Source organism: Vulpes lagopus, chromosome 24 (assembly GCF_018345385.1).
Source record: "Vulpes lagopus strain Blue_001 chromosome 24, ASM1834538v1, whole genome shotgun sequence".
NCBI lineage: Eukaryota > Metazoa > Chordata > Mammalia > Carnivora > Canidae > Vulpes > Vulpes lagopus.
The window spans coordinates 24,272,456-24,279,741 of record NC_054847.1 but is presented as its reverse complement, the minus strand read 5'-3'; the positions used below and the strand labels follow the sequence as shown (position 1 = coordinate 24,279,741).

The 7,286-nt window shown below is 32.5% G+C and overlaps 1 non-coding gene across 1 annotated transcript; it reads right to left on the bottom strand.

Annotated features, from left to right (window-relative positions):
• Positions 1-6,652: 6,652 nt before the first annotated feature.
• Positions 6,653-6,759, bottom strand: LOC121482182. The gene has a single exon (XR_005985538.1). It is a non-coding gene; the product is annotated as a U6 spliceosomal RNA (small nuclear RNA).
• Positions 6,760-7,286: the final 527 nt, after the last annotated feature.

Genomic DNA, 7,286 nt, shown 5'->3' with positions numbered 1-7,286 from the left:
CATGTAGTAATTTGTCCAATATCAATAGAAGTTTTATAACAATAATATACAACAAACAAATTTTGATTGACAGTGCGTCGCAAGTTATATTTCCAATTTCACAAATGTCAATGAATATTCAGTAAGTAAGGGAAACTGTAATAATGCCCTTGACCAAAAATATACTTAAAAAGTTTAAACAGCACAGTTTCTTAAAAATATATTCAGCTACTGAAACCTACTGTTTAACTCATTGTATTATGACTTTCCATTTAATATAAATTTGAGGAAGTGCTTATAATTTATTGAATATTTACATGTATTTTCATGTGGGCAAAACAGCTTCAACACTTCAAATATATATTCATTTGGAATACTATTTGAGGATGCATAATATAAATATTTGTATAGTTTAAAATTATGAAACATGCACAGCATGCACATGAAAAAATATAACCAGAATTGATTTGATCTTGGTAAGTATTACTTTCCAAATTTTAATTGAACGACTAGGAGTTCAGAGCATATATATCACTTAAAAGTGTAATTAATGGCAAATGTATAAAAAAGCTAAGTCTAAGTGTTGGCATTTTGCTTTTATAGGAGCCAGATAATTCATTTTTAGTACAAGGATTGATTTTTAATACTCGAAAAGGACTGCATTCTCATTTCATGTTTACTCCAAGCCTCAGTTTTTGTGAATTTGGCTTTCTTTCTTTATAGTGCCATTCTCCTGAGATCCTTCAAGAGAGGAAAGCAAATCACCAGTCAATATTTAGACTTGGGCATTCTTCTGATTAATGAAAGGGCCAGTACTTGGTCTCTTAAGGCACCTTGGGCAATTTTACAGGTTTATCCATAGCAGACAATCAAATCTTCATTAAGTAATTGTAATTCTGATTTTTGGCAGTCTTCACTACATTTACTCATCAACTCTGATATTCACATAAGCATCTCACTGCCCGTTAGGTTCTTTAGTATTTTAATAAGCATTCTGTTCTTTTTTTTTTCCCTAACATGAGGTAAGATGTTGCAGATGGTAGCAAACAAAAGGTATGTATTCTGTGTTGTTAGCCCTTATTTTAGAGAAACAGAATAATGGAATTACAGTTTATACTGCATTGGCTAAGCATCATTTTAATGACTGGAAGGCATATGCAGCTGGTGCTGCTATAGAAATAGATTATGACTTACCACAGACATGGAACATTTGTTTTCCTGTGATAAACAATGAAATGATTCATCAGTTGGAGACAAGCCAAAAGGAAAAAAAACATTCTAACAAAAGTTAGGACCGTGGTGGCATATTATACTTAAAAAGATTCAATATGTCACCCCTTAACCTACATCTATTTAGGGAACCACCATTGCAAGCTTAATATAATTAAAGAGTGTTTTATAACATCAACTACTTAGGATAACTGATATAATAGTCCTCCATGCCTTTCTTAACTTTATAGTCACTAAAAAAAAAACCCTCTTATAGACTCAGTTTTGTTGGTTGTTGAAAATATAAGCAGCTATGTAACAAATCCTCCGTGACAAAATCAAGTCAGACTTCTGCTCTAACCTTACTCTTCTTATTCTCCAGTGATTACTGTTGTATAAATCCACAAATGAGTCCTTTTGGGCATTTTCTATTTATGTGTATTATTACTGTAATGCTGTATTTTTGCTTATGGTATTAACCTTGACTATTAGCACTCAGATCTCTCCAGCCCCAATTTTTCATTTTCAAGAATTTTCAGTGCTATGCTTTGTACATGCCTAAGATTACTCATATAGGGATGTCTAGTTGCTCAGTGAGTGAGTGTCTGCCTTCAGCTCAGGTCATGATCCCCGGATTCTGGGATCGAGTCCTCATCAGGCTCCACAGGGAGCCTGCTTCCTCCTCTGCCTATGTCTCTGCCTCTCTCTCTGTGTCTCTCATGAATAAATAAAATCTTTAAATAAAAAAATGATTACTCATATATAGTCTATCCCCGCAGATCATATTGTTTTGTAGCTCTGTACAATCTGTCTGTCTTGACCCTCCTATTCCCCTTCTATGGTATTGGTATCTGCCGCCAAGTCTTAACACATCTTGGTAACAGTCCCTTGTCTTTTTTTTTTTTTTTTTTTGATCATTTTTAATTCTACCCAATATGGTGTTACAAGCAGAATTTTGTCTCCCAAAGTTCATATATCAAAGTCCTAGCCCACAGTCCCTCAGAATGTGATTATATTTGAAGATAGGATTCTTACAGAGGTAATTAAAGTAAAAGGGGTCATTAAGTTTGGCCCTAATCCAATATAAGTGGTTATAAGAAAAAGAGATTAGGACACAGACACATACAGAGAAAGACCAGATGAAGACATAGGAAGAAGATGGCTACCTGGAAGCCAAGAACAAAGACTTCAGAAGAAACCAACTCAATGACACCTTTATCTCTGACTTCCAGCCTCTAGAACAGTAAGGAAATAAACTTCCGTTGCTTGTGTCACCCAGTCTGATATTTTGTTACGGTGGCCCTAGAAAACTAATACAGATGGGTGTTGCCCAAATATACATGATGGATTGAAAACACACACTGATCTCTGTTCTACCTCTTTCCTCTTCCACTAAACTCTCTCCTAAACATATTAGAAGGGAAAATGATGTACATTCAAGGACAAGAAAAATAGGAAAGATAATTTCTAATGAAAGGCAATGACAAATGTTCCAAAGCAAATGAAGGAATCATAAATAATTTAGTAGTACACGGAAAGCTGAAATAGTCTCTGTTGCAACAGAAAGAAGTTAATGAGAATCAAGAAACTTTAGGGGGCTAAAGAATCCAGAGACATTCAAAAATTATGTGTAGAACAAAGCAGATGTATGGAATGTGGATTAAAAAAAGGTTTGGTTGAAAATTTTGTTATACCCTATTATAGTGAGGGATGCTATGAGAGGATTACTCTATGAAGAAAGTGATCAAAAGATGCCCAAGAATTAGGCATAAATAAAAGGAATAGTGCTAAAAAATGATATTGAGTGAAAAATCTATATTCTTGAGTAAGATTCTCAGCACCCTTTTTCATCTTGGCTCTCAAATAATTAAAGTCAAGAATATTCCATTCTGACAATCTGGGGTAAGAAAACTAAGTAAAATCACCCATAGATGAGATTTCCAAACAAAATTTTAAGTTTCTCACTGTCAAATATGAACGACAATAGTCAATGGTTACCAAATAATTAAGAAAAGCCTTTAATGTTAAAATACATAGAATAAATAAAAATTTGTTGACAAAAACTTAGGAGACAGAGTACAGAGATTAAAAAAGGCAAAAAAACAATTTCCATAAAGAAAAACAAATACATTAAAAAAATATTCAGAGACTGACAAAGTATTCTGAAATTTAAAAACAAATAAAGAGTATGGGAGCAAACTCTTAAAGCTTAGAAAATGGGAAGATAAGTTGGAAGAAATAATCTAGAGGGGCTCCTGGGTGGCTCAGACAGTTAAGTGACCCTTGATTTCAGCTCAGGTCATGATCTCAGAGTCATGCATGATCTTACAGTCCTGAGATCCAACTTGGCATTGAACTTTGCACTCATGGTAGAGTCTGCTTCTTTTTCTATCACCCTCTCTCTTCCTCTGCCCGTCACATCCCCCAAAATTAAATATTAAAAGAGAAAGAACCTAGAAATTAGAACAAAAAGACAAAGAGAGAAAAGAAAATTATAGCTTTGATCTTTAAGTCTTTACATTCAATTAATAGTCTTCTTGAAAAGAAAAATAAAATATAAGGAAGAGAATGATAAATAAAATAAATAAATATAAATAAATATAAATAAATAAATAAATAAATAAATAAAATTCCATAGTTAAATTTCAAGCTGAAAGTAATAAAGGAAAACATTAACCCATACTAAGGAACATAATATTAAGTTTAAGAAACTACAAAGAAATTAAGTTTAAAAGTTTATAGAATAAGAACTATAAGGAATGATAAATACAAAATAAAATCACACTGGCTCTGTAACATAGCAAGGGTCTAATGGTAAGATTAGAAGTTAAAGTGAAAGAAAGCAACTGCTTCAAATTTCTCAAGAATTACTAATTTTCAAGCATATATCGAAGAATAATAACTTCAGGGATTATTATTTCTCATCTAGTAATTCTATACCCAAACTGCTTTATAATTATTACTGTAATTTCATCCAACATGAGAAAAATGTTCTTATCAAAGTATGATATTTGACCAAACTACAGAATTTACTAAGGAAATGGCAAAAACCAGCCCACAGTTGATGTACCTCTCAGCCAGTTCAAGTGTAAGGTGAAAGAAGAGATGCTGTGAGACTATTTTTGGAGAAATCTCTGTTGTAATCCTCAACTCCTATATCCAGGGGTATGAATGTGCAAAACCTGCTTCAACTCACATCTATTAAATGAGGAATTCAATTTAACTACTGCAGACATTAATATATGCCCTGTGTAGATTAAAGGCATCATAGCAGGGAATCTGGCTCCTACTAGAAGTAAGATATAGGCAGAGAATTCATATGAAGTTTCACTCAAAGTCATGACAGATATTCTAAAGCAAACTAGAAATTCCTGGAATTGTCTTGGAGGTGCTTCTCACAGATCATGCTGTTTCAAGAAATAAAGTATCCTTTATAATTAACACAGGTAGTTACAGACATCTCCCCAGAGAAGTTTCCTAGGGTGTTCTCTTTCTCCCAGTATACTTGAGACTTTTTCTAAAGTATGTACAAACCTGAGGCACCTAGCTGGCTCAGTAAGTTCAGTAAGCATGAAACTCTTGATCTCAGGGTCACGAGTTCAAGCTCCATGTTGGGCGTAAAGCTTACCTAAAATAAATAAATAAATAAATAAATAAATAAATAAATAAATAAATAAACAAACAAACAAATAAATATGGACAAACCCTCCTTTGACAAAACAAAATCTAAAGTTAATTAACAAGAACTATGTGCTTAAATTGCCACCCGCATCCAAATATACAATATTCACTTCTTTCTGTTGGATAATAAAAGATTTTGGCCATCTCAATTACCCTTCTAGGATTTGGTTGTGTGTATGGAGGATCATTTACAGGATGTCCTCAGCCATGTGTGTGGTTCCTCAGGTTTTTCTGAAACTTCAGTTACTTTATTGTAAAATACCACTATCTTCTAACCTCAGGCAAAGACTTTTTCTCTTACGTGAATTCACTGCATGTGTTGTTTTTTTTTTTCATTTCCCTATTTTTATTATCTATTTAAATGTTTTCCTCTTTGCTTGCCAGAGTGCTATTTTTGGCTTCCTCTGAAGCTTCCCTAAGCAGGCATTCCTTCTATCTTTTCATGCTGTGGTACATTCCTATATTATACATACAGGAAACATTAGAACTTATCTAAGAGTCCAGAAAGGAAAAATCTTGCATGTAACCATTCTAATAAACAAAATATTCTCTAACAGATAGTTAATATAGGATTAAGCTTGGAAATCAGCACTATTGTCTTTTACTAATTCCTTGGATACCTGGTTAGACATAATATGTGCCTGTTGTCATGCATTTGGTATTTTTGGATGTTCAGATGGCAATAATTATATACTCCTTCCTCAACATTATGAAAGCCAATCTCTGAAGCAGACTTCCTGACATACAGCACACTGATTATCCTGTCATCCTAGACTACATTTTTTCCCTTCTACTATTCTCATTGCCATTTCATCCTAAAAACATTAAATGAGACGGTAGGGAAAATACAGATCACCTAAATGTCTTTCTAGATCCGTGAATTATTTCCTTTTATTTTAGAGACTTAACCAGTGACTGGTAACTTTTTAGACAGCTAATCATGCATATAGATGACAAGTATTTTTTGATCTGTGTATGCATGTTTTATTGACATAATTCACTCTCATTTAGCACTGTTGCCCTGAGAAAGGAGGAGAAAATGAGTTGTAAACAAAAAAAGAATACCTGGGTAGAAAAGCAAAGCAGAATGCTTATTTTCAAACACTTCAAGTCTATAAAAAGCAAGTTAGATATATTGTAAATATTTTCTAAATAGAAAAAAGTGAGCAGCATATTCCTTGAATCTAAACAGTAAAGGTTCTTTATGTGAGTACCTTGTGTATATATTGTGTTGTGTGTCTGCATTTGCAGGTACATGTTTACATGTATTTAACTGCATACTTGATGTGTAGCAGAGGGAATCTATACCTTCTTTTTATCTTTGCACATTTGTTGGCCAAAATAAATTTCAGAGACATAGACATGGTGGTTTTTAGAATTAACCTCATTAAAAGACTTATAAAACTTAAGCAACATTTAATTGACTTTCCTGGTGTTTAAATAAGTTTATAGCAACACACCGTCTGTTTTGTTGTTCTCACCTTAAAATTATCCAACAAATAAAAAGTATGCCCTGTTGCATTTTCTAATTTTCTTTAATACACTCTGAGGGTATTCCAATAATTGTAAAACAAAAACAAAACAAAAAAACTATATCAACACCAGTTTTTTGGTTTTGATGTTAAATCTGTCAACTGAGTCATGACACTACATAAATTCTAAATTGTCTACTTTTTTGTGAATCTTTTCCATTTCATTTTCATATCTTTTTTCCATTCTAGAAAGATTCTTTTGTATTTTTATTTTTATTTATTTATTTATTTATTTATTTATGTATTTATTTTTAAATATGGAACGCTTCACGAATTTGCGTGTCATCCTTGCGCAGGAGCCATACTAATCTTCTCTGTATCGTTCCAATTTTAGTATATGTGCTGCTGAAGCGAGCACTCTTTTGTATTTTTAAACTGTCCAAATACCTCTACACAGAAAAATTCAAACAATTATTGACAAATCCATAAAGGAACTGGGAAGATAGTTAAGATGGTTCTAAAAACAATATAAAATTAATTACATGAAAATAGCTACATTGTAAAACAATACATTTTAAGCTAGAAAGTGCTTGAAATATATTTATAAATTCTATACAGAGTTCAATAGTCATTAAATAGTTCATGTGCTTGTTAACTCAATCTACATAATCTTTTATTCTATCAAGTAGGAGAAAAGGCAGTTTGAAGACAGCTTTTTCCTAAAATATTTATGATGTTCTATTATTTCTCATCAACACTGCAATTATATCTCATCATCAACACTGTAATTATTCATTCATTTATTCATTTATCTTATACATATGTTAATCTGTTACTACATAATTGGCCCTGGCTATGTAATTAAGAGTAAGTCATAGCTTTTTACCTCCTGGAGCTTAATGTCCAGAGAGGTATGCAGACAAATAAGCTGATGTTTACAATAAA